General features: G+C 32.2%; 1 long non-coding RNA gene across 1 annotated transcript; it reads right to left on the bottom strand.

The window, feature by feature from the left end:
• Positions 1-3729: 3729 nt before the first annotated feature.
• LOC143046601 (uncharacterized) lies at positions 3730-5714 on the bottom strand. Its single transcript, XR_012969177.1, has 4 exons — positions 5619-5714; positions 5104-5160; positions 4585-4704; positions 3730-3854 (listed from the first exon to the last, which is right to left on the bottom strand). It is a non-coding gene; the product is annotated as an uncharacterized LOC143046601 (long non-coding RNA).
• Positions 5715-23468: the final 17754 nt, after the last annotated feature.

The following is a 23468-nucleotide window of genomic DNA, read 5'->3' as shown; positions in this document are numbered from 1 at the left end:
TTTATAAGGTTAAACATGAAGTAAAATGTTTATAATTTGCAGTTAATCAAACGTAAAAGTGCATTTCAAACACACTAATAATATATAAATTTAAGCAGCATATTGTGCACACAATAATTAGATACAATTGGTTTAATTTTATACAAATTGACTAGGCAGAAAAAGTAAGCGGATTTTGAAATTTACCATGAACAATAATATGATCAACATATATTTTCCGTGTAGTGGAAGACCGTATATAATACATATGACACCAGCTGTCTCTTTTGAAATAATTAAGCATAGGGCAAACTTATTGTTGTATAATAGTATTCGTTGTAAAATGAAATACGATTGCCTGTTTTTTTCGAATGACCTAAAACTTTACGTTTGAAACAAGAAGAAATGCATTGTTGAATATGCTCAATAATGAATATTTTGAATCTGAACTTGGAACTGTATGAACATGGTTGTTGCGTTTCAAATATCAATTACATATTACCATAAAAGAAAATTGTCAGTTACTATTTGAGCTTACTGCATTAGGAAATGTAGATTTTAATAATAGGTTCATTATGGCTAGTTAAACATTCAAAAGTACATACACTCTTAGTATGTTATATTATAGGTCATCCAATGTAATATGACTTAGATGTACTTTATATCGCAACATGCAACAAATAAGTGAGTCAGTTGAAAACTTAACTTTACGACAAATGATTTAAATATTCCAATTGTGCATTTTTCTAAATTCTTTTAGAGTGCTTCCGGCAAAATTGCGGAAGCAGTCATGATTTTATTGCATTTCTATGTCATGATTTAAACGCATACTTATTGTAGTGTGCCACAATGAAGACCATCGATCAAAATAATCGGGTATCTGATATAACGTCGATGAATAAGGTGAACAACTGTGTGGAAAAGTAAAACAACAAAAATACCATTCTCCAAAGGTTATCAAAAACCATAATTCTTTTGTATAATGACAAAATCATACACTCAAAGACAGCCAAAGAATGGAAAATAATTACACACTACTTTAACTTTTTGACTTTGTACAAGCATTTCAAGCATGGTATCTATGATGAGTTTATTTACAACCACTGGGTCGATGCCACTGCAGGTGGAGATTTATTTCGGTATCACAAGCCCAGTAGTCAGCACTTATGTGCTGACATGAATTATCATTGATATTGTTATATTTATAAATTAACTGTTTACAAAATTTTGAATTTTTTGAAATAATAAGGCTTTTCTACCTCAGGCATAGATTACCTTAGCTGTATTTGGCAACACTTTTAGGAATTTTGGATCTCAGTGCTCTTCAACTTTGTACTTTATTTGGTTTTTTAAACTTTTTTGGATTCGAGCGTCACTGATGAGTCTTTTGTAGACGAAACGCGCGTCTGGCGTATGTACAAAATTTAGTCCTGGTATCTATGATGAGTTTATTTACAACCACTGGGTCGATGCCACTGCTGGTGGAGATTTATTTCCCCGAGGGTATCACAAGCCCTGTAGTCAGCACTTTTGTGCTGACATTAATTATCATTGATAACTATTAGCATGTCGAAATGTCCTATTGTAATGTTTATTTGTGTATTTATCTGTCCTAAATGTCCGTGCATTTCTTTGTACTGTAGTCCTGTCATGTAATGTTGTCATTTTAGTTTTATTTTTAACATTGCCATGAAATCGCCAGGTTTGGCCAGCCGCAAAACCAGGTTCCACCCACCAGTTTGTTTTTTTTTCAAATATGAGATATTTCCTTGTTTGTATCCAACAAGTCCGTACAAAGGTTCATGCCGACTCATCTGCAGGTTCTACAAAGAGATTGTCGATTCGATTGACAGTAACTCTGTCCGAAGTTGACGATAGTTTTCACTATGCGCTATTTACTCATGCTGTGTTATTATCATGATAAACCATATAATGAACTAAAAAAAAACTTGATTACTCTAAATGTCGATCTTTTACTTTTACCTTTCAACACTGTATATAACTATTTGAAACTAAAAACCTGTCTTGAAGAAATTATCATCAGTGCTGTGCAAAGTTTTTTTTATACTATACGCTTAAGTATCTTTTTTAGTAAAGAAAAGGATAAAACATGCCTCACAGAAGAACAAGTGATCAGTGTGCTTCAGTTATGTTTTTAGAAACATCTTTGTTGAATTTGGAGTCTATTCTTTTTTTTTATATTCAGTAAATTGTCGATATTTAGAAACGCGATAATGTCTTTATTGAAAATCCTAGTCGCAGGGTACTTCAAGCATGTCCTCTATCGACGACAAACAACTTAAAAATTTCCTCCACGTGAGATTGGTCACCGTATTTGTACTTGCATGATAAACACACCAGTGGGCAGTAACTACATAATTTTTCGGAGTCCCTCGTTTTTTGATGGCTCAATTTTTGTTCTCTCTGTAATGACTTTATGAATTTTTAGTGTTTTTTTACCCTAAATTGGGTATTTTTCATCCAGCTAAAAGAATTGTGTAGAACATCGTATCTATCATGTCTATAGTTTTCTCTTTTTAACATAATATGCTTATCGCTTTTCCTCGTAGATCTACGCATGATACACGATTTAAATAACATTATTCTATAGCGTAGTGGAAATGTACACTTGATTTATAAAAAAAGAAAATGTGCTATGATTGCAGATGCGACATATCTTCACAAGCGAGCAGATGACACAGACAATCCACACCTATAAGTCATCATATGCCTTTCAAAAATGATCAAAGTCTATGCTGAATAGTCAGCTATAAATGGCTCCGAAATGACAAATGTTAAACAAATCAAATGTGAGAACTAACCGCCTTATTCATGTTCAAAATAATGAATACTAAAAATGTAACACAGCAACAAAGAACAAACTGGATTACAGGCTCCTGGTTTGGTTCTATATATAATATAAATGCTAAAAAGAAATCATTAATTAGAGGTTTATTTTGCAGAACCGTTCGATATTGTGGGTTTACAATGCTCTTCAACGTTGAGCTTTACGTGACCTTCTGCTTTTTTTTTATTATCGTTCAAGCGTCAATGTTGAGTCGTTTGAAGAGCATAATACAGAATAGTTTATGTCCCAACCAATATTTGCAACTAACGTTTAAACACCTGTCATAGTCAACTGATGTGTTCAATATCTTTATAAAAGTTATCATTTTCCCTGAAAAGATAATGCTAGTTTTTCTAAATGCATTCATAAAAAAATAATCACGACACGTTATAAAATGTAGGTGTCCTTGGCACTTTTCCTGATTTACCTTCACCAGGAATGCTCGAAGCCGTAAATATTTGAAAGCCAATGATGTTTAAGAACCAAAACAGTAGAAGACCTTAAAAATTTTAAAACAATTTTACTGGACTTTTTCTACTATTATTTAAAGTTCACAAATAATCATACAGTGATCGAATACACCAAAAGAACATTGTTTTTGTTGTTTGTTTTCTATTTAAAAATTAGTGATCACTAAGAAGTAAATTGAGGTAAAACCAGCAAAATGACACCAATGTTCGAAAACATTTTGAACAAATTAGATCAATGGAACGGCACCATATAAACCATTTGTTTCTCATATGAAACCATATATTCGATCTTAGCAATTACTTTTACTGTCAAAAATAAATTCAATACAAACAGGCTATGCAAAAGCTAAATATTGAATTAGATATAAAGTACTTTCATGACGGTTACCACATATACCATTCATACAACACAGGATCTATACAATAGTGAAAGCAACCCTGTTTACAACATTTTTTGTTTGGCGCACAGTTATCATCACTTTTACATAATCGTATAGACTTTCCATAACAATTCCTATATTGAAAATGGTCTGCAGGACATTTCTGGGGTCTTGTACCTGAAATGATAAAGGATAAATTTGTAGAAAACAAATGTTATATTTATTTTTGATGTTGTTAAAAAAAAGATATACTATGATTGTCATTGAGGCAATTTTTTACTAGTGACCAAATGACGTAGAAATTAGCAACACTATGGTACCATTGGGTTTTTCGTAATGAGTAAAAACCAAACCGCATATCAATCTATAACTAATTTCGAAACAACATTTGTATAACAATTTACAAGAGAAAACAACTTACTGCTTGGTATATTTACAAAACAATGAACAGAAAATAAATATGTTATATAGCATTAAATTACAACAACAAAATGGTAGGCTCCTAACTTTGGACAGGTATAAACAGAACGTGTCAGGGTCAAATATGTTCGCAGGTGACGAACCTTTTCCCTAATCTGGTACAGTACAACATAATTTTAAACTAAAAAATTCAGTTCAGAAGTTTAAATCATCAGATGGATACAGAGCAGCCAAAACCACTAAATAGACCAAAAAGACACAAATAATATATTTAAGAGTACAGTTTCATAAAGATAGATCAAAACCATGACTATTTTTTACCGGAAAATAAACTTGCATCTAAGACTAGCATGTCAGTACACAACTTATGGTCTGATAGTGTTTCGGATGTCATCAGGATTTGATAGCTCAACATGAGTTATCCATGTCGCAGATAATCGTAGTTCTGTTTACTATATTAGCTCTATCAATGGAATATACGTCCTACCTTTACAGCAAACTCCCAATCTGCCGATTTGTGGATTAGTCTTGCAGTAGTAACCTTTTGGACAGACTCTATCAATCGATCCACAATAAAGATTTGGCAAAGGATTTCCTATTTCGCAATCTATAAAGTGATGAATGTTAAACATATCAACAAGTACAGACGATGCAAACGTGTTAAATTGATATGCATATACTGTGATTGACCCAATATGACGCTTTTATATATATTTCTTTTTTTACAAACATGATTGAAAGAAGTAAACAATATTGACGGTGAAGACATGTCATGTTTACAAGTGTACCTTTAAAATGTTGTTTTCTAGGATGTCATTTTTTTCCTATAAATAATAAAAAAGTGAGTCGAAAAAACATAAAAACGGGAGAAATTTTAGATTATCATGGGTGGTACCATGCATTCATTATCGAGTCTAGCTAGGGATACACATCAAATTGTTTAATTTTCAATGTTGATGGAAATTGTAAAAGTTCGTTGATTTAGTTTTATAAAGCACTTTATTACCTAAACAGAAGCTACAGCAAGGTGGAGGTCCACAACATCTTGCACAGACCTTCGGTTCTAAATACAATAAGATAAATATAAATGGCAATTTGTACATGAGCATTGAACCACTATGATATTTTTATTCGTAAATTGTTAAAAAGATAAGAGAGCATTCAATTAGAAAAATTTAACAAACATACTGAATTTTAGGGTATATAAAAAAAGACAGTCTTTATATAGTATCAAGTCAATGATTTTACTTACTCAAACATTTAATGAAACCAACTCATGAAAAAGAACTATTATACTCTTAACTTGAAACATACATTTTGCATGGAAAATAGTTGATTTGACCTTGTTTATAACTAGCCAAACCTCCTACTTGCATTACATTCAAATGATATAGAATTTTTACCAGAACCCAGTGATTAATTATAACTGACTAATGGTATGGTAAAATCATCGAAGACTTAAACAAACCAATTGACAAAACAAACGTTGTGAAAAAGAATACCACAATTTGATGGTTTTACCTGTTTTACATTCACATGTTGGACAGTTATTCTCATCTAGAACGTTACCAAATTGACAAAATATGGCACATACAGGCGGACACTGTGATGGAGCTGAAACAGCAAGTTAAATATAACGTGCACATGCATTATTATCAATTTAAAGAAGTAGGAAAATAAGATTGAGGAGAGGGTGTGTAATTAATAAAATGCCTAAAAGTACAATGCCTTATGCCATACAGCTGGTTGGTACACTTTAGTTTAAAAAAAAAATACAACAAACATGTTAGGATTGTAATCATGTCATCGATCAATCTCTACTTGTCAAAAGGGCCAATAATTTAAAAAATCATTGAAAGTATTTGTATATCATGTTTATACAGTATATACAATAGGATTTTGAAAAAATACATTTTTTATAAATCGCTGTGTACACCTGGAGACCAACAATTTACATGTCGTCATAGGTATAGGTGAAAGTATCAGTATCGATAAGTTTTCCAAAATGTCGAGTGAATTCGAATTAAGACTGAAAATAAAATTTTTTTGAAGACTTACGTGGAACTGGTGCTGGAGCAGGTGGTCCTATTGGTCTACGCCTAGGTTCAACAGGGCCAATCAAAGGACACTGTATAACACATATATCAAGAACAATATATAATAATTTTAATGTTTTTATCAAGTATTCTATTACATTTCCGGTCATATTAAATTCCAACAAATTAAAAGTTAATTATAAATACCAATAATTTCCTAATGTCTTTTGAACAAGAAACAATTTAAATTTTTTAAGGTACATGATCTGGAACGTAGATGTGGCATTGTTCAATTAGTTCCTTGGCAATTAAACTCAGAATAAATTAATGACTGTTCGTATTCTTTACACCAAACGTAAAATCAGGGGAATATATCTGCATATTAGATGAAGTATCTGGCAACAGTCACAGGAACACATATATATTGTTAAATGATATCCAAAATTAGACACATATACATGATATATAAATTTTCAAATAACCATGAATAAACTTTCCAATCTACTCAACGTACATAGCTATATATATATAGATTACACAAGTTTTTTCTTCCACAAATGTGTCATTTCAGTTATTACATTGGTTGCAATTAATTATATTGATGTCCCAGTGAAATAAAAACCAATAATTTCCCATGTGAAATAAAAGTGTTTATTTCATTCTCTGACGTCATACACCAAAAGACGTTGTCAAAAAGTTGTCAAGACGTTTTCAAGAAGTTGTCAAGACGTTGTCTATAACGTCGGATCAAAACAAATTGTAAATGCGTAGAAAAAGAATGCGTCGAGCATTCGTGAATAAATGTCTCTTGCTGAATATTTTTCTCTTTTTAAATTCTTTGATTTGGTATTCTTTAACTATTATATTCTTATACATATCAAATTATTTCGAATTTGTTCTGAAAAACAACAAGAAAAAAAACCATTATGAAAGACAAAAACAAGAAACTAATCCATCATAACTAAAAATAGCTTATATATACCTTCCTAAGAATCAATTGATAATGTGAAATGAGATCTACTTTGACCAGTTTCAATTATTGCCGATCATAAAAAATTATGTCAAGACCTAAAAAAGCAAAATATGACACTTTTTCCTACACATTGTTTAGTTCTCGAAGTCTACCGATGTTTAATCTTTTTAATTAGTTGGTTATCCACTGAATGCGCATGTTTCGTCTTGTATTTTGGTATTTTATACTCTTTATGCAATTCAGTTTTTCTAATTTTTAGTTTTGAGCACAATCAATGCATTCAATAGTATGAATAAAGTATGTTTATACTTACATTTGTTGGTGGACATGGTTGTCCTCTTTCATGTTTAGGGCCGGATACTCGATTACATCTTATCTTACATCTGGCTCCATTTTCAAATGTATAATATTCAAAGACACACTTTGGTTCGCATCCTCCAGGACCTACAGGTGAGGATCGACATCGAGGTTCTGGTGGACAAGGATTGCCTTAAATATAATATAAGCTGCGTCAAATATACACCGACCTTAGCTAATGAATAACAATACGTCTGTTAACCTATTTCGATTTTTAAAAAAAAATCGCTCTTAAAAGCATGTAACTGTTTCACAAGAGACTGTCAGACCGACAGCAAACCGGATTTATTAATATTTATTTGTGTCCTGCCATTTTTCAATATCACAAGAACCATAACTGCTGAACGGTGAAAGTGAAAATCGTCAACATCAAATTTGATCCTTATTTTGTCATCAGTAACAACATATTAACATTTGAAAAGCTTTGGTTGTTGAATGGTTCATGGGTAAATGCAACAAGTTGACTGGTACATGTAACACAAATTTTCAATATTTCAAGAACCATAACTCCTGAACGGTAAAAGTCAAAATCGCCATTATTGAACTTGACCTCAATTTTGTCATAAATAACAACACATTCAAATTTGAAGAGCTTTGGTTAAACGGTTCATGAGTAAATACATGGACATGACTGGTACCACAATTTTTCATTCTTTTAAGAACCATTACTCATGAACGGTAAAAGTCAAAATCGTCATTATGACCTCCACTGTGTTGCCAGTAACAACATATTAGAATTTTAAAAGCTTTGGTCGAATAGTTCATTAGTAAATGTACGGATTCGACTGGAAACGCAATTTTTCAATCTTTCAATGACCATAACTCCTGAACGGTAAAAATCAAAATCGTTATTATTGAATTTGACCTCCATTTCGTTGTCAGTAACAACATATTAAAAGTTTAAAAGCTTTGGTTGAACGGTTCATGAGTAAATGCACGGACAAAATTTGGCGCTGCCCGACCGCCGAACATTCCCAAATCAATAACCGACATTTTTGTCACAAAAAATCCGGTTAAAAATTGAGTTGTGTTGTAATTAGAATCATACAAAACAGAACAACACTCATTGAAGACTTTTTGTTTTTAAATGATTGTTCTAAGTTCAATCAAAGTATTATACATGTACATGTATACGTGCACTTGCATAAAGTCGATTTCTATCCGACGCAGCTCTTATATTTTGTAAAGTTGAACAAAATAAAAGTGATAACAAAAAATTCCTACATAAAACTTCAATTTCATATTGTTCAATACCTCCTTATCAACGGAGCCAATAAATTAAAAAATCATCGAAAATATCATGTTGGACATGGTTGTCAAGCATTCGCAAATTAATGGTGGTAAAATCTAACTGGTGAGGTCTTCAGTATGTTAAATCATGATAATTTATATTCGAAACAACAGTTCTAGTACTAAGCTATATTGCCAGCTTGAGTCATTGTAGTTTTTCTCAACGAGACTACAAGTTTTACTGCATTTATGGACTGTCTACACCACAACGTATATATAAAACTACTTTAGAATATGCTTGCCATTTGACTTAGATATATGAAATACGAATGTTATCTGTTTGCGTTGAATGTCTACAAAATTATTTAATAGGTTCTACATTATGTATTAATTTTCGAAGAGATACTGCTTATTGTAATTAAGTAATCATTTGCAATCATATGCAATCATACAGTTTCATTGTACATTTGTAAACATAGGGAAGCTACTGTTAACTCAATAAAATTAGCAGGAAGTCGATTACAGTAATAACACTTTTCTGTTGAAATAAATTGTAAGTGTCTATCTATAAATGTTCTGATCGTTTGATCTATTATAAATACAACAAAAGAGATAAGTTTTCAAATGAAAGAAAGGTGTCACAATTATTTAAGGAAACGAACAATGATAAGTTTTAAATAGCAACATGAGCAACATATCGCGAAATTTGTATTTGATCGGATATATAAAAATTCGGGTAGACATGAAAACAAATACACAGAAGTTGAAACATAATAGTTTTTGATTTCATGCCGTACCTTGTTCATTTAAGGTATTAAATCAAAAACAAAAGCCCCGTTGTTTTTTATGTTAATTAATGTAATTTCAAATATTAGGAGGTGCTTGGTCGTATGCTCAAACATGTCAAATTATAAAGCAGTCATTTAATGTCAATATTACACTGTATCCTTGTGCTGAAAATATTGATATACCTTTCATTGAATAGAAGAGCGTACTGGGTCCCGAAAGTATGTTGGTACGAAAATAGGTACTTCTGATGTGAACAACAGGGTAAGTGTGCCCTCCTATTATAATTGCAAATATATTTTTTTTCATTTTTCCAAAAGAAACTTTCAACAAGGTTTTTACAGTGACCCTAAGTCCACTAAATTCTATTTGATACCAAAACTATCCGAAATATTTTATTTGATACCAACACTACCACTTCTATGCATAGGAACTATTTTGTTAAACAAATGCATTACTTTCTTCTATTTTCTTTCCAACCGAGCACGAATTCATGGTTCTATACCTTTCACATGTGAAACTTTAGCACTTATTCAACGAGATAAACATGAATACCTGGATCTCTGCAGGTCATAGAACATGCCCGACAGCACTTCTGTTTTCCGGGACAATGTGCATCATTTGAACATGCAAATCTCAGAGGTTGCTTCGATGTAGATGCACACCTTGTAGCTGCTAAGTTAAAATATGGACAATAACCAGGTTTCTCAACAGGAACTATAAGAAAGTAAAAAAATTTACACGTGAGTTAAAATATATATTCAAATATGACGTGGAATTGTACATGATGCGAGAGCCCCATATTTTCTTAGTTTAAATTCAGAATATTACATCTGTCTTCCATTCTTTCCGTTTGTTGATAAGTCTAGAGATAATTTTGAATGCTTTAATGGACTTTTCCTTTCTTAAATTTATCTTGGTGTTCGATATTTTCATTTAACCTTTTCTATTATAATCATTTCAACATACAAGTATGTGCATAAAACATGTTCCAAATTGTATTTTTGTGAAAACAAAATTACACACGAGTTTTCAAGGGGGAAAAGTTCATTTTGTTGGGTGTTATTATCCATGTTTTATTAAATTACCTTAGCCGTATTTGGAACAACTTTTTGGAATTTTGGGTCCTAAATGCTCTTTAACTTTATACTTGTTTTAGCTTTATAATTATTTCGATCTGAGTGTTACTGATGAGTCTCATGTATACGAAACGCGCTTCTGGCGTACTAAATAATAATCCTGGTACCATTGATATCTATTATTAATTGATTCTCGATAATGTATTCAACTTATATCAATTTTGTGATAGTATTACTATTATACGACAAGGACATACATACTATTCGGCCATCTTTTAACATTCCTTTTTAAGATAAAATCAAGAGAAACAAGCACCATATTACAGTACATTATTCTTTAAAACACTCAGGGAATGATGTTTGTACACACAAAAATAACCAAAAAAAAACGTGTATGCAAACGCAATACATTGAAACGTTTTTCTCACGAAATATCTCAATCCGATGGTGTACACAAGCTTAAGACAGAGAAAGAGGGTTTTTGTTATTTGGTTTTTGGTATTACAATGTTGACATTTCTAACTCATAAATTGAAATCTGATTTTCTGTAGGAGAAAAGTCAACCACGAAATAAGTTATTAAATTATTTTGAGTTGAAAAAGTTCATTGGAAATGAGAAAAGTCAACCTAAAACTGAGAAATACCGAGATGAATTTGAGATTTTCATGGCAGATTTGTATTACAAGTTTTCATTCAAATGAAAGTGATTAATTACAAATCAGTTAATATTTAATTCTCACAGGTTACTGAAATCCGAACATGCCTCACTTATTTATTTTTGTCTCTAAATACCTGGGATTATGCAATCGCTAAAACAGCCGTTGTAACAACATTTTAGTACTCTAGGACAGCTTCCATCACCACTACATTTATGACTTCTCAATTCCTGCCTTGGACAACTTAAAGCAGCACGGTTCACAACAGGGCATTCACCGGGTTTTTCGTCTGCAGCTGTATTGAAATTATATTCATACACATAAAAATCTTTATACACATATTCTACCATAACTAATGTATTTCAGTTTGACAATACCTTAGGTATGAATAATCATGATATTCCTTAAATTTAAAGTTCAAGATTTTAGCCAGGATTCGTCATTATGATCGATCGACCAAAGCCTGACAATAAAAGATAGATAGGCTTAAGTATTCAAATACTGATGTAGATATTTGATAGAGCTGTTTGAACGTTCAAATACGCAAAACATTTTGATCATGAGCATGATGAGTCAGCCGTATTATTTAGATGTGCTACTTTGAATCTTCCGAATAAAGCAAACATTCAAACAATTCTTTGTCTCTGTCAACATTAAACTATTATAAAATGAACGAATAAAATGCAATTAAACGCTGAGTTCTATGTATAGACGAACGTATAATATTGACATCATTGTAATTACGTTTTACCTTGTCGAAGTTTGCATTTGTCCTGACATTGTTCTCGCGTAAGGTAATTGTTTGCATTTCCTTGGCATCCACCATATACAAATGGTCGACATTTTATCGTTTTGATATCGTAGTAGTATCGAGTAATTCCTGATATACAAGGTCCTGCTTCTTTTTGCAAAAGACAATCTGGAAAATTGTAAAAATCAGGCTGAAATATGTCAAGTGCTGATAAAATTGAACAGTTTGGTTTTAAATATATGAATTTAAAAGTTGACATGGTTGAGGTGGGTTAGTTCTTTAATAACTTTTCTTTTAAATTATTCGGGAGATAAGAATATCGTAAATAGACAAAACTTAATGCCTGAATTGAAAAATAATTGAAAACATTGCAGTATTTATGATTTTCATCAAACATTGTACTTCTGATGCTTTTTCACCGAGAATATCTATTTTGAAAGCATCGATCATGTATCATGTATCAATTATGTGGTCATTTTTATTTTCCTGTTACAAAACTTTGCAGGATTTTCTTATCCCAAAAAATAGATTAACTCAGCCGTATTTGGCACAACTTTTTTGGAATTTGGGTCCTCAATGCTCTTCTACCTTGTACTTGTTTGGCTTTATAACTTTTTTTATCTGAGCGTCACTGATGAGTCTTATGTGCATGTAGACGAAACACGCGTCTGGCGTATTAACTTATAATTCTTGTACTTGATAACTATTAGTAAACTGAAATCGAGGAGAATAAAACAACACTTTTTATACATGCCTTCTAAGGCATAGCATTACACATGTCTGGCCTTTTTTCATATGTCATGTTTAACGTAGTAAATGGAAGATTTTTTTTGCTAGTTGTTCAGTTTTGATAAAGCAGTTAGTGAGTACCTGCAGATCTGTTCTAATGATCTTTTATTGAGATTCGAGCGTCACTGATAACTCTTTTGTAGAGGAAACGCGCGTCTGGCCTATATACAAATTTTAGTTCTGGTACCTATAATGAGTTTATTTATCTTGTAGGTTGTATAAATATTCTGCCACATCCGGTCTGTGTTTTTTTTAATATTTTGTCTCCTTTGTATCGATCTGATGAGTAAAGCCCTTTTAAACTGATATTTATAGTTTTTAAGTTGTCTTGTAACACCACCTTCCCAGCTAAAGGGAGGGTTTGGCGCCTGAAAACTTATTTAACCCAGCCATATGTTAAATGTGCCTGTGTGTAGGTAGGAGACTTTAGTGTAATGGTTGGTGCTGGTTATATCTGTCATTTTGTTTTTGATAAATTGTTTTGGTATGGATTAGACCATTAGTTTTATTCACTTGAATTATTTCATATTTGAAATGTCCGGTCATTTTGAAGCCGACTATCAGTATGACTTTGTGTTCTTTTTATTGATTCGGCCATTATATTGCCTATAATTGATATCATTCAGTTTACCTGAACGGTGGTGGATATTTGTCTTATTGGCAAACATATCACGTCACGTTATGTTCATGTTAAAATTTAATGTACTGTTCCTGTTTTTGGGACGATCGATTTTATAAAAATTTGTTTTTATTTTCTTTTGTTTCTTAAAAAATATTGATTACCTTTATTACACGGAATAACTTCTGGTGGACCAGGACACTTTTTACCATTAACGATTCTAGGTTGACCTGGTTTAGTGCAGACACCTGGTGCTGGAGGTGCATACTGAGGACATATTCCTTAAATAATATAAGCTAACTATTTTTACATTTCTCTTACGGCAGTCATGTTAAACATAATAAGTGTATTTCTGAATAATGCAGTTAATTTCATATGAAATTAAGTTAATATTTGTTTACCGATGTCTTACTCTTATAAAATCAAGTTAATACACACAAAACAAAAGAGATAGAGTGCTAAAATACAAACGTAGGAGACCGGATGCGTACACAGATCATTTTGTTTTGCAAATATCACTTTGAAAATTATTAGAAGTGTCGATAAATAATTTCAATGAAAGGTCGTTCCTAATTTATGTAAGTATACAAAATATTTTTTAAACACATAGTAATAATGAATGCATTATATTTGTAAGAACTGGTTTTGTATTGACTTTTAGCATTCCACAATCATTAATATATAATTCACAAGACCATTAAACGATCTATGTTTGATCTTTACTTACGATGTGCCGGTGTATGTGCAGGCAGTGTTGGGTCCCCAGATGTAGGGCCAATCAAGGGACACTAAAAATCAAAGAGATAAATAACAATAACAAACGTCATAGGCTTCATTTGGTTTTAAATAAATAATATGATTTTGACGTCCCTGCATCGTTGATGGAATAACTCAAACCAAAATAGTTCCTACATACAGGTGTAAATCTTAAACTATTTAACAGATAAGTTTGTTAAGGATGTATTCCTCTGACGTTTCAGTCTCATGCAGTCTCATTGAAATCTCGTTCTGAAATTTTTTCCAAAATATGTGATACAAGTGGAAAATAGCAATGAATTTGATAATTATCATAATCAAACTTAATTCTGTGAAAGAATTGTGTATTTCCAATGCGTAGTTTTTGAGTAATGATATTTTCACATCTTAGTACTAACCAAGTCAGTCTTTTTAGCTGAAATTTTGAGAGAAACGGGTGAGGGGAACAAAAAATGATATTACCAGAAACATAAACATCCCATATAACTTTTTCTTTTCAAATTTCCCAGATAGGTATTTTTCACTCATCAATTTATAACAAGGAAGTTGAAATATTATGCATTTTATTCTTTAAACAGAGAAAAATCACAAATTACCAAAATTGACATGATAAATTTGACACGAATGACACGAACTATAGCAAAAAGGAAGCACATATATGAATTTTATTTTTACAGTCATATAAACCCAAAAATTAGGTTTAGAAAAAACAGTTTAATTCTGGAAATTTTTGGCTCCTCAGAGGTGTACATCCTTAAAGTGAAATTTGTTATTCAAAAGTGGTGACTTTTATTTATTAAAATCGCATTTTGCAATCTTTTTATCTCAAATTTTCATATAGAATTGCACCTTTGTTGCCAAGAATGAACTTGCTAAACAGAAGCAATAATGTACCTTGAAAAGTAATTGAATATCAAGGAAAATAATCAAACAGTAGAAATTTGTTAGATAATTGTTTTCAATAAAACATTTTTTGGTTGTTGTGCATGTACTGATTTTGTGTCATAAATATATACCCCGTATTCCTTTATTTCTATCTAAAGGATGTCAGCTTGGTAAAGATTTACTAATCGAGTACTCTTTTGAGTTTACCGAGCGAGTACTCGAGTATCGCCCGGTAAAACATTAAAAAATTAATGCACAAAATAATACACATTTTATGTATTGTGGATCCAAGGAATGTTATACCATAATTAATTAATAATTTTTGTTTTATAAATTTCCTACATGTATGAATTGTGTAAACTGGGAATAATCTAATCAAGTTATTAATTAATATCTATAGAAAATTGATTACTCAAACAGTAGTATTTGGGAACATTAAACTATCATTTAATGATCAACAAAGCAATGATGTTTATAACTTACTGATGCCTTTAAATATTTTCTGAGGGTCGACACAGGGTGCAACGAATTTGTTCTTATTTAAAAATATTATGTTTGGTCAACTTTTTCTGGAACGAGGAGATTTATCAACTTTGTAAGAAAACTAACAGTCCTGCTGATGAAATTAAAATATATGCTCTGACGGTACAAAGAAGGAAGAATGACGAAGATTAGCTAAAAGTGTAAGCCTTGGAGAAGTTCGCTTGTTCATATATTATCCTACCTCTGTTTGGTGACATTTCAAATGGCAGTTAAAACGCAAACATTGGAATCGAATTTTATTTCTTTATTAATTTAGATTGATCTTTAATTTCCCGGGAGGCGCTCTCAATAAAAGTTTTTTTTTTCTGTTTAGACTGAAGAAAGTTACAACATTATTACAGGGAACATATAATTCGATTACCATTTTGTAATCCATACTCGGTACTGCCGAGCGATACTCAAAGGGTGTGTCAAAGAACGTCTCGGTCTCGTTCGTAAAACTTAGGTCGGACGGTAAAAATGCCTTGCTGATAAATATTCTGTATGAACTTAAAACAATCATAGTTGACGGTCTTCAAGTATAAATTCTTGTAACGGACGTTGTTTATCATTTTGATCACGTTAATAACGTTTTATAGTATTCTTTTATTTGTTTTTTTGAATATAACTTTGACTGTTTTTTTTCTGTTTTTTGTGATATCCATTTGACGTGGCTCGTTACTTTGACATCCCGTCATTGAGTCAATGTCCTATGATAACATTTTTGTATTCTTGTCTTTCATTTTTGCCTAGTATGTGCTTTATCTATATGCCTTTTTGAGTTTCTTTGTTTCATATTTGATTGTTTATATAGTGTTTAAGATGATAACACAATGGTGAATATTGTACGCCTATTTTGACATATTTACCTATTATGTCTGTTTGTTTTCTTCACACTTCGTTTTGAATAAAACGGTATGTTATGCGACAGTCATACAAGTGTGAGGTTCACCTAGTTATAAAACCAGGTTTAATCTACCATTTTCTACATAAGAAATTTCTGTGCCAAATAAACTCATCATAGATACCAGGACTAAATTTTGTATTTACGCCAGACGCGCGTTTTGTCTACAAAAGACTCATCAGTGACGCTCGAATCCAAAAAAGTTAAAAAGGCCAAATAAAGTACGAAGTTCAAGAGCATTGAGAACCAAAATTCCTAAACGTCTTGCCAAATACAGCTCAGGTTATCTATGCCTGAGATAGATAAGCCTTAGTATTTAAAAAAAAAATCAACATTTTGTAAACAGTTAATTTATAAATTTAACCATATCAATGATAATCCAAGTTAGGAACATAAAAGTTGTTTTCCATTCGTTTAATGCGTTTGAGCTTTTGATCTTTTCATTTGATTAGATACTTTCCTTGTCGATTTTTACTCGATGGTTGGTATTGATGTGACTTTACATTTCACTTAACAACATGAACAAGACAGATATATTCTCTACAAAAAGTTAGATTTGTCTTCCAATAGTTGAAACACAGAATGTTATAATAATGTGCATTCAATGGAAAAAAAAAATTACGACAAAAGTGATGATATCAGCGTCCCAATTTTTAACTTTTCATTTCTATGTAGCAATATTCCAGCATCGCCTGCATACGGAGTATATATATCCCAATTAATACGAAATTCCCGGGCTTCTATTTCCCCTCATGATTTCATTGATTAACGATAGACGATTGCTGCTCACAAAGAAGCTATTAAACCAAGAGTTCCAAATGGTGAAGTTGCAATCATCCCTCCGTAAATTTTACGCCGACATCACGAGTTGGTTGACCGTTATTGAATATCCGTTTCACAGATGATATCGGATATGTTCCTTATGTCGTAACTAAGCCGTTCCCTTTTCACGAACATGACAAATGTAACCTACCAAATAAGACTATCTAACTGGTATTAAATATGAACAACACGACGTGAACCAGAATCTGCTTACTCGCCCAGAAAACCTGAGAGCACCTCCATTTTTGGTGAAGTTCGTGTTGTTTTATATGGTGTCATGGAGTTGTCACTTTATTTTAGATCTATGAGTTTGAATGTTCCTTTGGTATTATTCGCCTTTCTTTTTTAAGTTTTAGTATTATTGTGACTTCATTTAACACGTTTAATTACCCCTGTTGGTGGACACTTTTGTCCTGGTAAAGGTGTAGAGCCTCGCGGACCCCGGGTGCATTCAAATTTACAGCTAGCTCCATTTACAGTTGTAAAATACCGAAAGATGCACTTCGGTTCACATTGCCCTGGCCTGACAGTTGAGGGTGGACATACTGGATCCGGTGGACACGGATTTCCTAAAATACAAAATGTATATACTTTATTAAATTTCAAAGTCTATATTAATAAATCTTATAAACAACCCCTTAAACTTTCCATTAAAACTAAGAATACCTGAATTCAATATTTTGAAGTGATAGATTGGTTAATATACGAGACGTTTTATACTTAGTAGTGAATTAAGTTTCCAGGAATTACATCTTAATATATAAGTGCAGTCGTTTGATCTGTTATTTTCCAATTGTTATATTAAGACTGAGCACGAATTCGCATGCTGGGTGAGGCGTGTATAGCAGTAGTAGCTTATTCTGTAGTTTGTTATACATAAAAGAAATAGGTGCGCATTTGACCAATTGATACAGCATAAATCGACGTGATTATTATAAAATCATTGTCTTGACCCCAAAAAACATCACGTTGTACCATACAACTTAAACATAATTGTTTTTTGTATGTTCATTATGAAAATATTACCCTGGAACAAATTGAGGTAGATGTATGTGTTCTTCTTCTTCTAAATACCTGGATCTAAGCAGGCGATTGTACAATGCTGGCAGCACTTCTTTTCTCCTGGACAATCTTCATCATTCCCACATAAAGGCGTCAGTTGAGTTAAATTCTTTGGAAAGAAACACGTTGTAGACGCTGGTTGAAAATATGGACATTCGCCAGGTTTCTCAACTTGAGCTAAGGCAATTGATACCATACATATGTAAATATAACTTAAAATGAATATTGAAACAACAGAATAAAATTGAAAATGAAAATGGGGAATTTGTCAAAAAAACACCAACCCGACCAATGAGCAGAAGATTGCCGAATACATGAGTAAATCAATTTACATAATTCGTGCATTTGTGCATTTATTGTATGCGTTCTTTTTTTGGCTTGCATTATTCTTTGATTATGTTTATGAGATTTAATCTAAATAAACCACCGTTGCTTTTACTCATGATTATGAATTCGAAAAATCGAAAATTACATACGACTATTAAAGATTGATTTTTTTGTCAGTCTCATGTGGTCATTAAGTCTGTCTTTATTTAATTTTTCTTATCATTTATATTTTCGCATCCAATCCGATGCATTATCAAATACTGATCATGTGGCTAATGCTGGGACCAGGATGTATAAGTCATAACAATGATAATATATTGAAATACTTGTAAATATCGATTTTAACAGAAAAGCGTAAAAAACTTGATATCGTACAATACAGATATCTTGTTAGAACGTATGTACAATGTCATATATATTATTTTTTTTAATTTGGACGAAAAATGTTAGTTACGGCCAATCTATATCCAAAAGAGCAGTTCAATCTCAATGTAGCCTTTATGTGTTTCAATGTTTAAACTTACAGTCTGTAAGTAAATATCACAACTCATCAAAGAATATGCGAGATAACTATTGCAAAATTGTTTTTTCTTTTGTCAAAGTGTAATTTGTAGAATTTCAATCAAGAGAAAGTATTCAATTTTACTTCAGTCAATACAAATCAATGCAATACATTTTAGAAATATTTTCTCTCTAATAAAATGAAATGCTGAATATGCTGAACCTTTTATGAACTTTGATTAACTAAGAAGTGATACATGTAAGATATTCATTGTTATATATGACTTACGTGGTGGCGGTGCAGGAGCAGGAGGTTCTTCTTCTGTAGGTTCGGGTTTAGTCGGAGGTCCAACCAACGGACACTATAAAAAGTATACATTCAATAACAAGCTTGTTATAAGTTTAATCATCAAACATTTGCTTGCAAGTTTTCCAATTCATCTAAATTCAATTTGTAAAGCAAGTATACATATAATTTTTTCAGCTTTTCATTTAATTTTGTCATATTTAAAAATATATTTGAACAATTGGATGTTTGAGTAGATCGGATGTATTTATTTAGTTTTATAGAGTCAAATAGTATCCGGACTCAGAAACGTTCTTCTCAAATAGTTTATATACTTTAATTTATGTTCTTTGGTTCTAAATAAAATATGAATATAAAATGTAGTGAGGATAGAGAGAAACATGATCATGTTAATAACATTAACGGTACCAATTTTCCTGCACCAGATGCGCATTTCGACAATACATGTCTCTTCAGTGATGCTCGTGTCCAAAATATTTGAAATCCAAAGCTTATATAAAAGATGAAGAGCTTTCATACAAAAGGTACAAAAAGTAAGGTAAATAAAAAGGAAACATCAAGTTTAGCATAGCTGCGTAAGTTAAGGCTATATCAACATTCGTAATACGAGTAAATTTACCATTCACCATTTTCTACATTTGAAAATGTTTTTACAAAGTCAGGAATATGAATTGCTGTTGTCCATTCGTTTGGTGTGTTTTGTCATTTGATTTTGCCATGTGATTAGAGACTTTCCGATTAAAGGTCAGTATGCTTGTGATTTTACTTTTTACCAACAATGAAAACAAATGTCACATTCATAGGATTTCATGCTTATCCACAAAATAAACGACAGATTTTTCCTCGTTTTCAGTCAATCAGGCCTTTATTTCCTATAACGTATTATTTGTTTGTCTTCCAAACTTCTGTCAATTGTATATTGATTTGGGGGGGGGGGATGTGCAATCAACATTATATATTTCAATAAATTAATTTTGTGACTGTATCAACTTACTCCAGTTGGTGGACAAGGATGTCCTGGTCGGGTTCGCGGGCCCCGTGGACCCCGCCTACATCTTATTTTACATCTGACTCCATCATAAGTCTCGTACTCAAAATTACACATAGGTTTACATTGACCTGGGCTTGCAGGTGACGTAGGACAAACTGGTTCTGGGGGACAAGGATTTCCTACAATTCAATAATGATACATTTAAAAGGCTGATACTTTCATAATTATTTTGCATTTTGTTCAAATGTTCATATCAACTAAATTCATGTCTCAACTTATTTAAGGTAGATTTAGTCCTCAATCTTTGCTTATGAAATAGTATTTCACAGTCGGTCAAGTTCTTTGCTTAAATCTGCAAGTCTTGAGAGTCATCAGAGAATTCATATGCGCATTTATATGAAGAAAAATAAGATATGCAAGGGGATAAGACTGTTTAAAAAATGTTTTTGTTACATCCATCTTTTGGGTCAAACAAAGATCACGTTGATTGCATCTAACTTAAAAAAAATACCAACCTGGATCTCTACAAATGAATGCACATCCTCCTCTGCAGCATTTCTGAGTGCCAGGGCAACTTCCATCATCATTACATCGCCTATGCAAGTGACCAGGGAAACAATCTACAAGAGCCAAATTAACAAAGGGACATTTGCCAGGTTTCTTAACTGAAGCAGGATTTAAACAAACGAATTCACATAATCTTCTGCAGCATTTCTGTTTTCCTGGACAATTGAGATCAGTTTTGCATTTTCTTGGCAGTTCTGATGGGCAGAATAAAGCAGCTAGATTGACTGGTGGACACTTTCCAGTTTTGTGAGGATTTCCTGTATTTAAAAAAAAACAGTTATTGTTTGTGTAAACATTTAACTATATTAGGTGTAACAAGTTGCACATTTTGTTATATATTGAGCGAGAAGCTCAATTTAAAACACTTTTTTTTCAATAAGACGTCTTATCAAAGCAAAAAATGAAACTATAGCATGTCTCTTTCATGACCTCAATATCACTTATTTAATGATATTATGTGTAAGCGTCTCCACTCACTAACAACAACAACAACAACAACAATACTTTATTTCAAGAGTGTTACACAGTTAGCTATATAACTAATCTTCCATGAGGCCCTCGACATGAGAAATCAAACAAAATGCAAACATATACATTGCATACATTAGTATAAAAAGTCAAGTATGATAATAATGTTCAATACAACTTGATAAAATGTGATAAAAAAAATAAACATGATGACATGATCAGTTTTTTTTTTAATATTATTGATACAGCTAGGTTGATTTCAATAAATGATCTGAAGACATATGGTCGCCAATTACATGCAAATTACATGTATTTATCAAAGTTGTGCAAAAGTCGAACATGTAAGAATGTTGTTGTTGTTTATATATAACACGTGTTTAGTTATTTATAGTAAGGTCGGTTTGAATGGGGTTTAAAGTTTCATACACGAGTGAATTCAGGTAGTTTAAAGTCATTCGAGCCATTGCAGTTAAAGTGACCAGTAGCACATATTATACCCGCTTCAAATAACACGTGTGTTAGTATGGCAAGTTCCGAAAGAGAAGAAAGTCCACCATTAGTGTTACAGATCGAGATACTGTTACGAAGATTGCAGATATCACTTTTTACAATTTCAAGCAGTATTTTGACAGCAAAATTGGCAGCCTGAAGAGGGAACTCAAAGAGGACGCGACTCACAAATCCAAAAGAGTTGTAAAACAACTTAAATCAGAACATTCGTACAAGTTTAAGTTTAATGGTAATCAGGTCCAACATGAATTCAACTCGGACATTGACTACGAGGTATCCAGGATTAAACGCGCAGCAGATCGTGAGGACTATTCCAAAGTTCGTGACATTTGTTCCGACATCAGAGATAAGATTCACAAGAGAATCAAATGTATTAAGATTGCCGATAAGTCGCCAGCAGGGTGGGATACCGTGAAGGAATATATGTCTGATGACCTTGCTTCAGATTCGGAGGACGAAAAGAAGATAAGGTCGGCGGAAACTCGAGCTATGCGTGGTTAGAAGCAGAAGGAACAAGCACGCGTTAAACGTAGGAATGGTAGAAATCCTTCAACTAGAACAGCACCCGAAGATCTTCCATCTAGTTCCATTTCTACTAATCGTAATTTTCGTCCCTACCAGTATGAAAAGCAAGTCGGACCCAAGTCGACAGATCTCTGCTCCAGATGTAACGGTCAAGGACGTTGCAGACGTGATTGCACAAGAAACAACAAGACAACGAACGGAAATTAAAGATATAAATGATAAGTATTCTTTAAATCTTACTGATATTGAAAATCTAGGTAAAAATGAACATTTAGACATTATTTAATTAGAATATTTCTAATCTTTTCAGTCTGCATCTGTAAAAGGGAGATTATAAAAGAACATTTTAACTATTGGTAAGAAATTGATAAAAATACATTTGTTTTAGACATTATTAAAAACGGTTATTCCATCCCGTTTATCACAACTCCGCCAGTTATGTTTAACGAGAACAATACGTCAGCTTATAATAATGCTGAATTTGCAGAAGCTATCACAGATTTACTTAGAAATAATTGTATTGTACAGGTAAAATCGAGACCTCATATTGTCAATCCACTCACTGTTTCAGTTCAAAGTTCAGGGAAAAAGAGGGTAATGCTTGATCTACGTTTAGTTAACGAACACGTTTGGAAGAGTAAAATTAAGTTTGAGGATTGGAGAGTTGCTTTGCAGTATTTTGATAGAAATAATTACACGTTTAAGTTCGATTTAAGGTCGGGATATCATCATTTGGACATTAAACAATCTTGCTATACCTATTTAGGTTTTTCGTGGAAACAGAATTTTTATGTGTTCACGGTTTAACCTTTTGGATTGTCATCGAGTCCTTATATATTTACTAAATGTCTAAGGCCGCTAGTTAAACACTGGAGGAAATGTGGAATTCGCATTGTTTTATATCTTGATGACGGTTGGGGAACGAACAGTACATTTGATCCTTGTAAT

This window comes from Mytilus galloprovincialis, chromosome 9 (assembly GCF_965363235.1).
Source record: "Mytilus galloprovincialis chromosome 9, xbMytGall1.hap1.1, whole genome shotgun sequence".
Classification (NCBI taxonomy): domain Eukaryota; kingdom Metazoa; phylum Mollusca; class Bivalvia; order Mytilida; family Mytilidae; genus Mytilus; species Mytilus galloprovincialis.
Note: the sequence above shows the minus strand (reverse complement) of the source record. Positions and strands in the feature narration are given on the sequence as shown.